A 10,748-nucleotide genomic window follows, 5' to 3' on the forward strand; every position below is an offset into this window, starting at 1 on the left:
TGCCGTCACAGAAGGACTGTCTGAAAATTATTTTTGAAGCATTTGTGGGTAAAAATCAGAGAATTTCACTTTTTTCATTCATGAGTGATATTTTTCCGAACCCTGCTGCCTACACATGAATTGTACCGAGCCTTTTGGCCAATAATGCCGCCCCCTCCACCCACTCCTAGCTATGCCACCGCTAATTTCCTACATAACCAGATAAATAGAAGTTTAATGTCCTATATTAAAGTGTATTTGTATAATTAAACTATAGACCACAAGCATAAACTGTTCATTTTTTATTAACAAAATGAAATTCCATAGGCTGTTTAGTGACCATAGAACAGTAAAATAAATAAAATGTCCTTAAAATACACAGGTGACCTAAGAAAATACATACAAAACTATTTATCCATAATATATATGACATAAAAGAAAATAAAATGCTTCTCATAATTACAAACAAATTGTTTAGTTTTCTCTGTAATGTACCTATCTGAAACAAAGCTTCATTAAAAACAGTAGTTTTCACCATTTCTCTAATAACAAATTATATAAATATACTGTATATATTCTCACACAATCAATTAATTGATATTGGCAATTAAATGCTGCTTAAATGTAAATAAACACGCATGTATGTTTTAATAATTTTAAATCATTAATTGCACTACAGCTTTTTGCTGATAAAATATACATTTACTGTATGGGAAAGAGTAGTGGAAGCTCGGTTAAGAAGTGAGGTGATGATCAGTGAGCAGCAGTATGGTTTCATGCCAAGAAAGAGCACCACAGGTGCGATGTTCACTCTGAGGATGTTGATGGAGAAGTTTAGAGAAGGCCAGAAGGAGCTGCACTGTGTTTTTGTGGACCCGGAGAAAGCATACAGTATGACAGGGTACTTCGAGAGGAGTTGTCATATTGTATTAAGAAGTCGGGAGTGGCAGAGCAGTACATAAGTGTGACAGTGGTGAGGTCTGCGGTAGGAGTGACAGATGCATTCAAGGTGGAGGTGGGATTACATCAGGGATCGGCTCTGAGCCCTTTCTTATTTACAATTGTGATGGACAGGTTGACAGACGAGATTGGACAGGAGTCCCCATGGAGTATGATGTTTGCTGATGACATTGTGATCTGTAGCGATAGTAGGGAGCAGGTTGAGGAGATGCTGGAGAGGTGGAGATATGCTCTAGAGAGGAGAGGAATGAAGGTCAGTAGGAACAAGACAGAATACATGTGCGTAAATGAGAGGGAGGTCAGTGGAATGGTGAGGATGCAGGGAGTAGAGTTGGCGAAGGTGGATGAGTTTAAATACTTGGGATCAACAGTACAGAGTAATGGGGATTGTGAAGAGAGGTGAAAAAGAGAGTGCAGGCAGGGTGGAATGGGTGGAGAAGAGTGTCAGGAGTGATTTGTGACAGATGGGTATCAGCAAGAGTGAAAGGGAAGGTCTACAGGACGGTAGTGAGACCAGCTATGTTATATGGGTTAGAGACGGTGGCACTGACCAGAAAGCAGGAGACAGAGCTGGAGGTAGCAGAGTTAAAGATGCTAAGATTTGCACTGGGTGTGACGAGGATGGATAGGATTAGAAATGAGAACATTACAGGGTCAGCTCAAGTTGGACGGTTGGGAGGCAAAGTCAGAGAGGCGAGATTGCATTGGTTTGGACATGTGCAGAGGAGAGATGCTGGGTATATTGGGAGAAGGATGCTAAGGATAGAGCTGCCAGGGAAGAGGGAAAGAGGAAGGCCTAAGAGAAGGTTTATGGATGTGGTTAGAGAGGATATGCAGGTGATGGGTGTAACAGAACAAGATGCAGAGGACAGAAAGATATGGAAGATGATCCGCTGTGGCAACCCCTAACAGGAGCAGCCGAAACAAGAAGAAGAAGAAGAAGAAGACTGTATTTATATAGGTGTGTTTTTTTTTTCTTTAGTGTATCAACTAAACATTCGTAATTCTTGAGGTGTAAATATAAAATATGGATTACCATTTAAATTATGCAGTACTTGGTCCAAGTTGTGTTGGATGACTTCTCTGATGACTATTTTTCAGTCTATTACTCCACTCTCTTTAACGTAAAGGCTAATATAACAATTGCCTTGTTCTCTGATGAGATAAGCTTCCACCGCTCTTTCTTTATACTTTCAGAAGTTTGCTGCAAAAGAAAAAAAAAAAACATGCACGTTGGCTCAACTACCATAATACTTTGTGTAAAGGAGCACTACAACTAAGTTATCATCACGCTTAGAAAAGCAGCATTTGAAAATATCAGTTTTTGTGATCTGCCTTTTCACCGATCGAGTCTTTTGTTTAGTGAGAATCGTCTGATTTTGATCGGTGGCTGATTGATCGGAGCATCCCTAACAGAAATTTTTGTGATTTGCAAACATGCATATCGTGAGGGAAGTAAAAATAAACTCGATCCCTTAGGTTTAAAAGTCAAAGCAAAGGTAAAGAATTTAGGGGTAATCATCGACCCTCATTTAATCTTTAAATCACAAATTAACAAGATTACTAGGACTGCATTCTTTCATTTAAGGAATAAACTTAAACCTCTTATAACATTACAACAAACTGAAAAACCAGTTCACACTTGTTTTTTGTTGACTGGATTACTATAACTCACTCCTAACAGGGCTACCTTAAGAGAGACATTAATAGGCTGCAATTAGTACAGAATGCTGCAGCCAGAATCTTAACTAGGAACAGACGATTTGAGCACATCACACTAGTTCTCACGTTGTTACAATGGTTACCCGTGTCCTTTAGAATGGACTACATACTGTAAATCATTAGTAGTATTTTAAAGCCTTAAATAATCTTGCCCCTTCCTATATTTTAGAATGCCTGTCCACCCACCCCTACACTCCAGGTTATAACCTTAGATCTTCTAATGCCCAAGAGCCAAGCTTAAATGAAGTGTTGAGGTGGCCTTTTGCTGTTATGCACCTAAAATCTGGAATATTTTACCTATAGAAATTCAGCAGGCTAATACTGTGGTACATTTTTTAAAAACTGCTAAAAATCCATTATTTTAATTTGCCTTTTTCGTAGCTACATTTAACTGAACTCCTAATAGATTATTTGGACATACAATTATCATATTCTTCATGGATCTGCAGTCTTTAATAACCTCTGTTTTTCTCTGCTGTCTTCTCTGTTGTGGCGATTTGTGCCACCACCACCTGATCAAGGCACCATGCGGCTAAATGTGATACAAGAATGAAGACAGGCGCCTCAGCTATCCACCAGACCAGTTTCATTAAATCCTCATATTAAGCTTGGAAATAAAGAGGACTCATTTAAGATGTTAGGTAGAAGTCCCAGTGTGGACGTGGTGGTCCATTGACCTTGGAACTCCTGCAGATTTTGTTTTTTCTCCAGCCTAATTGGAGTTTTTTTGGATTTGTTTTTTCTGTCCTCCTGGCCATCTAACCTCATCATTGGACTCCTCTTTAGAGACTTGCATCATGATACTGTATATAAGGATGCTGCTCTTCTACTTGATATGTATTTGTTTTTTAAGATCTTATAGATTTGTTTTTTCTTTGTTACATATTCTTTAATATTATTTCCTAATCGAATTTGCTTTTCTTTTCTTGTTACTCTCTCTTTGACATCTTGTATGGAACTTTGAACTACATTGTATGAAAACGTGCTCTATAAATATTCTTGTTGTTGCAGTGTTTGCCAGCAGCATGGAAGGTTAAATTATTCGTTTTACAACATTAAAGATGTCCATGCATTCTGCACTGTTGAGTGCAGTCGACTCAGTGGGAGGCACAAGAGTTAAAAAGACAAGAAGAGAGAAAATAATAACAAACCAAACAGTAATAAAATTACTTTACAAAATATACAAATTGCACTTGTTATATATAAAAATTGCACTGGTTGACTTAAGGTCTATATTGCACATTGGGAGAATGATATGGAGCAGTTTTATTCTGAGTTCAGGGCCATGATTGCTTTTGGATAAAAGCTGTTTTTAAGGTGGTTTGTCTCCTGGTTTTCATTGCTCTGTATCTCTTGCCCGATGGAAAAGCTGGAAGAGGCAATGACTGGGATGTGATGAATCCTGTGAAATGTCTATTGCTTTTTTGCGGCATCGGGAGGTGTAGATTTGTTCCAGAGTGGGGAGGGTACAACCAATTGTTCTCTCTGCTGTCCTGACGACCCTGTAGAGCGCTTTCCTTTCTGAGGTACTACAGCTGCCGCACCACACACACAGTCCGCATGTGAGCACACTCTCGATGGAACAGTGATAAAAGGCAAGGAGCAGTTTTTGGGTAGATGGTTCTTTCTGAGGATTCTCAGAAGATACAGTCTCTGTTGCACCTTCTTCAGCAGCTCCTTGGTGTTGGCGCTCCAGGTCAGGTCATCCTCCAGCTCAATGCCCAGAAACCTGAACACCGGGACCCTCTCCACACAGGCCCCGCCAATGATGAGTGGCTGGATGTCAGTTTTGTTTTTTCTAAAGTCAATAATAAGCTCCTTTGTTTTTGTGGTGTTGAGGAGAAGGTTACTGACTCTGCACCACTCGGACAGCCACTCCACCTCGGCCCTGTATGCCAGCTCACCCTCCTTGCCTGAGATGAGTCCGACCACCGTCGTGTCATTCGCGAACTTTATGATCTTGTTTCTATGGTGAGTGGGGACACAGCCATATGTGTAGAGGAGCGGGCTGAGCACACAACCCTGTGACGTCCCGGTGTTGAGGCTGAGAGCAGTGGAGGTGTGGACACCCAGTCTGACCCTCTGGGAGCGACCAGACAGGAAGTCCAGTATCCAACTGCATGTGAGTGATGGAAGTCCCAGATCTACCAGTTTGGACACCAGTTGTTGTAGGAGGATAGTGTTAAACGTCGAGCTGAAGTCCACAAAGAGCATAACTTCCCTGCTGCTCCAGGTGGGTCAGGGCAGCATGAAGGGCTGTGGCCACAGTGTCCTCCGTGGATCTCTTTGCTTTGTAAGCAAATTGAAATGGGTCCAGGTCTGCTGGCAGGCAGGCGATGATATGACTCCACACAAGTTTCTCAAAGCACTTCATGATGACAGATGTGAGTGCCACTGGGCTGAAATCATTCAGATTGTTCATGATGGATTTTTTCGGCAGCGGAACAATGATTGAGGACTTGAGGCAGGATGGGACAGTGGCCTGGGACAGGGACTGGTTGAAAATCCAAGTGAAGATCCACACCTTCGGGTCCTGCAGCCTTCCTTGGTCTTACCTTCTTCATCACCTGCCTCACCTCGCACTCCTCCAACATGAGTATGTTGCTGTCGTGAACAGGCGGCTGTGATGGAGCTGCAGTTGGTGTCGCCTCAAAGCGGGCAAAGAAGAGGCATCATAAGCTCCCATCACAGGTAGTGTTTTCAGTTGTAGGAGACTCCATTACCCAGGAACGACTCAGGAAAAAAAAAAGCTTGTTTTTTTGCAAAAACACTGTTACTTCTTTTAAGTTCTAATATTCACTAATATACAATGATGGGCACTCAATTTAGTTTATTTTGTTGCCTGCTTTATCAGGCATACAGTTTTGAAATTGCACTACCTAGCATGTCTTAAGCCAGGCATGAACATTTCTTAGGCATCTGTCAGATTACAAAAAACTAATAAGGTCAATTTGTGGCATTAAAAAAGACAAACTATTTAAACAGTATTGTGGGTAGAGCTCATATTTTATACTCATTTTAATATGATGTCAGTTTAATACAGTATATGTCTACATTAAAACCATTAAGGAATCAGAATAATAACTTACAATCATTAAGGAGCTGACTTTGATCAAATCTTTCCACTTGCCAACTCTGTCAAAGAGCTGTAGTGTGTTAAAGAGGTTATGAAAAAAAAAGGAAACATTTTAAAAATAACGTAACATGATTGTCAATGTAATTGTGTTGTCATTGTTATGAGTGTTGCTGTGTTTTATATATATAAAATACACACACACACATATAAACATATATATACATATACATATACACATATATATACATATCTACATATATATATATATATATATATATATACATATACACATCCACATATCAACATATATATACACATATATACACACACACACGGTTTATGGGTGATGATTGTATTACTCTTTTTATGTTTATTTTATTTTAGAATCAACTCCTATCTGCGCACACCAGGGCGGCGTGGGCGGATGCGTATGGTGTATTCACTCCATGTTGTCGTGCATTGCGCTGGCACTGGTATTGTGATAAAAGAATTTGAACAATATATAAGAAGCGTATAAATTATTAAACAGTAAAACATTAACATTTAAGAAGTAAAGTTACATTGAGTACTACTGCAGTGCCTTCGGTATACCTCATTTTTTCTTTGCCATTACATGCTTAAATGTATACATTTTTTGGTGTACCTACCCGAGAACACGCGACATATAACAGACCGTGGGAGAAGCATGGATTTTAAACCAGCGTTGAGTTCATCTGCTGGTCTCCCTCGTGGAATAACTGGTAATGTTTCACTAAAATGTACACCGAGTAAAACGACATTACCTCCTTTTTTTTTTGTACGATCTCTGAGATGTTGCTTTTTTCGGTTCAAGGCTTCATAAGCTCTTTTATGTTGTATGGTGTACTTATCCCCAAACCATCATCTTTGAATGTTGCAAGACTTTCGCCTTGTATGTAGATCGGGGGTAATTACATTCATTGCATTCCTAGTCTGAATCACAATCTGATTGTATGGGGTGGTTACCTGGCACTGTAGGGTTGCCACCCGTACTTTAAAATACGGAACCGTGCCGCGTTTGACAATGACATTGCGCGTCCCGTTTTGAATCAATACTGGACGGATTTATCCCGTATTTTTTTTATCATTTTTTTTTTAAAGCAGCGTCTCATGCAAATCATCCCACACGCATTTTATGAAGATGCCTCCTTTCCTACTTTTGATTGGGTAATACTTGATGTCATTGTTAGTTTGATTGGTGTTTTTAACTGTCCAGTGAGGAGGGCGTGTCTTTTAAGTACAGTCTGCAAAGTGTTGGCACTGAGATGTGGCATCAGCGCCATAGATGAAGCCCCTAACGTTGCGGTCGGCAGGTCGGCTAACATCCGCCATGTGCCGTCTTTCAGTTGCGAGAAGCAGATCATAGAATGGTTGAAACTGTTGCCCCCTAACGTTGCGCCACGGCGTGTGGTTCGTTTATACCTCGTGTCTTCTCATTAAAGTTTTATCTCGCGAATATGTTATTGCAATCCGCAGCGGGAGCGTTTCTATAAACTGAATTGAAACTTACGTTTTACACCGTGCTTTGTTTCCCTTATGAACATGCTTGTATGCTTAAGTCGCTCCGTTCTCAATTGTTTAATTAATTTTTTGCTGTTCGCTGTTTGCGGCTCTTCCTCCATTTCCCCCTACTTCGTTCTTTTCTCTCGCGAATATGTTATTGCAATCCTTAACGGGAGCGTTTCAATAAACTGATTGAAAATAGTTTTGCATTTACCTTTTTAGTAAAAGTCGAGCTTTTAAGCCTGAGAAATCACCCCGTAAATGCACATGTTTAATTGCACATGTGTTAATATGTATGGTTACACAGTATTAAAAGACAGTGAACAACGTCAGTTACCTTTGTTCCCGCGTTTGATAAAAGGTGAGCTTTTAAGCCTGAGAAATCACCCCGTAAATGCACACGTTTAATTGCACATGTGTTAATATGTATGCTTACACAGTATTAAAAGACAGTCAAAAATTAACGTCATTTACCTTCGTTCCCGCGTGCGACTCGTGCTGTAAATCTCTTCCTTGTTTTTAGTTCACGTGATTACGTAGGAGGCGTGATGACGCGATACGTGACTCCGCCTCCTCCATTACAGTGTATGGACAAAAAATATGTTCCAGTTATGACCATTACGCTTTGAATTTCGAAATGAAACCTGCCTAACTTTTGTAAGTAAGCTGTAAGGAATGAGCCTGCCAAATTTCAGCCTTCTACCTACACGGGAAGTTGGAGAATTAGTGATGAGTCAGTCAGTCAGTCAGTGAGTGAGTGAGTCAGTCAGTCAGTGAGGGCTTTGCCTTTTATTATTATAGATTCACATATATATATATATATATATATATATATATATATATATATATATACAGCTTACTTACAAAAGTTAGGCAGGTTTCATTTCGAAATTCTACGCGTAATGGTCATAACTGGAACCTGTTTTTTTGTCCATATACTCTAATGGAGGAGGCGGAGTCACGTATCGCGTCATCACGTATTACGCCTCCTACGTAATCACGTGAACTGAAAACAAGGAAGAGATTTACAGCACGAGTCAAACGCGGGAACGAAGGTAAATGACGTTAATTGTTGAGTGTCTTTTAATACTGTGTAAGCATACATATTAACACATGTGCAATTAAACGTGTGCATTTACGGGGTGATTTCTCAGGCTTAAAAGCTCGCCTTTTATTAAAAAGGTAAATGCAAACTGTTTTCATTCTGAAGGGCACAAACCACGTTAGATTTCAGCCGTTAAACACGCAAAAATGTCGGTACACACCAGATAAATAAGCGCAACATATTATCAGTTGTATGTATGCTTACAATACATATAGAAATGTGTTAATCGTTAACTAATATTATGGGATGGTGTTTTTCGACTCGTGCCTTGATTTAAACGATTGCATGTCTTGGTGGGTTTGCGTAGCTTATTGTCAATATCTTTACACCTCTTTTTAAGACTTAATTTAAAAAGGTTTTCTTTTCTTCTTAATTAAAATTTAAAAGCAATACTTCACCGCTGCAAAGCCCCTCTAGCGCTGACGTCCGTGGTTCGAGTACCGTAAGCGAGTGCAGTGAGTGTGTACGCCTGATGAGCCAAGAATAAGGGGGGAAACACGTGTCACGTACTCTTTGCATTATTTCACAGTAAACTATTTTCAACCATTCTGTGATCTGCTTCTCACAACTGAAAGCACCGTGGCTGATGGTACCTGACTTGCTGGCCAATCATAAGCGTTACCTGGTAGGTAACCACCCACTCACTTCACTCCCTTACGGGAATCGAACCTCGGACGTCAGCGCTAGAGGCGAAGCCCCTAAAATTGCGCCACGGGGTGTGGTTCGTTTATTTGACAGCATGTAGATCGGGGTAATTACATTCACGGCATTCGTAGTCTGATTCACAATCTGATTGTATGGGTGGTTACCTACCAGGTAACGCTTATGGTTAGCCAGCAAGTCAGCTCGAAGTGATCACTCGAGTGAAGGCAGCGTCACAAAAAAACAGATCCTTAACAAACTGTTATTGGTACATTTTCCCTCAATTTTAAAAGGTTTTCTGTTCTTCTTAATAAAAATTTAAAAGCAGTACTTCGCCGGTGCGAAGCGCGGGGATTTGAGCGACTGACGCATACAGACATATTCATGAGTGCAGGTACTTCGGAAAGAAAGCACCGTGTAAACCTAAAGTTTAAATTAAGTTCATAGACCTACAAAAGGTTGCCATTGATTTCAGGCAAGATTGCTTTTCTCCTGTACAGCTATACGTTGCATTCTCAAGAGTGTGCTTGCACGGCTTGGTCATATTACAACCGGAGTGCTGAACTGACAACGTGGTATACAAACAAAACTATAACAATCGTAATAAACGAACAAAAAAAAAAGCGAAGAACCCTTGGATTTCATAAAAAGGCTCCTTCCTTGGCGAAGAAACGAAAAACGAAGACCTTATATGGCGTTCGTTTATAAAACAGCGGAAAGGCTGTGTTAAGGCTGCTTCACAAAAAAACAGATCCTTAACAAATTGTTATTGGGATATTTTCCCTCAATTTAAAAAGCTTTTCTTCTTAATAAAAATTTAAAAGCAGTACTTCGCGGGGATTTAGATGTATATAGATATATATATATAGATGTATATAGATATAGATATAGTTATATGTATGTATGTCTATATATATATATATGTATGTAAGCTTATAAGTACTGCCTTACTTCTCTTTAAGAAAGGTAGATGTAATGATACTTGATTTAAACGATTCCATGTCTTCCTGGGTTTGCGTAGCTTATTGTCAATATCTTTACACCTGTTTTTAAGACTTATTGACTGAAATGGGCTTTCACGAAAAAAGTTAGGGCTTTGCTACAGGATACACCCTCCACAAGTTAAGGAAGTAAAAATAAAAGGTATATATTTCTGTTTTATTTAAACCTTTTAAGTTCGTATGCATAGCCCCATTTGGCTGTTTTAGTTTTTTTTTTTCTTTCTTCAGTAATATTTAATCTCCTTAAAGAAAAAGAACATATCCATTTCACTTTTTTTGTATCTCTTTAGTAATATTTTAGTGTAAAAGGATAACCAGTATTTAAACCTTTTATGTTACTATATAAATTTATTTTACACAATGTTGAAAAATTAATAAGAAAGCTACTGGCAGCTGCTGCTTTAATTTTCAATGAAATGAAAAAAGCTCTCCAAGAGAAAACGTCAATGAAGAAGAAACAGTTTGCACTATCTAAAAAGGAGAAACCCTCATTTATAAAGGTTTGCTGCAGATGACTTAACTGAAAATAAATGAATAGTTCCTATGTGTATAATACATATTTATCTATTTGACTTATGCCTTTATTCCAGCAACTTGCAACATCTGACGTACAATTTGTTACATTACTTTTGTTTTTTGCAGCACAGGCAGGTGAAGTGACTTCCTCAGGGTCACACAGTGGTGTCAGTACCAGGATTTGAACTGACAAGCTGCGGGTTTGCTGAAATATTACTGAAGAAAG

This window comes from Erpetoichthys calabaricus, chromosome 12, assembly GCF_900747795.2.
Source record: "Erpetoichthys calabaricus chromosome 12, fErpCal1.3, whole genome shotgun sequence".
NCBI lineage: Eukaryota > Metazoa > Chordata > Cladistia > Polypteriformes > Polypteridae > Erpetoichthys > Erpetoichthys calabaricus.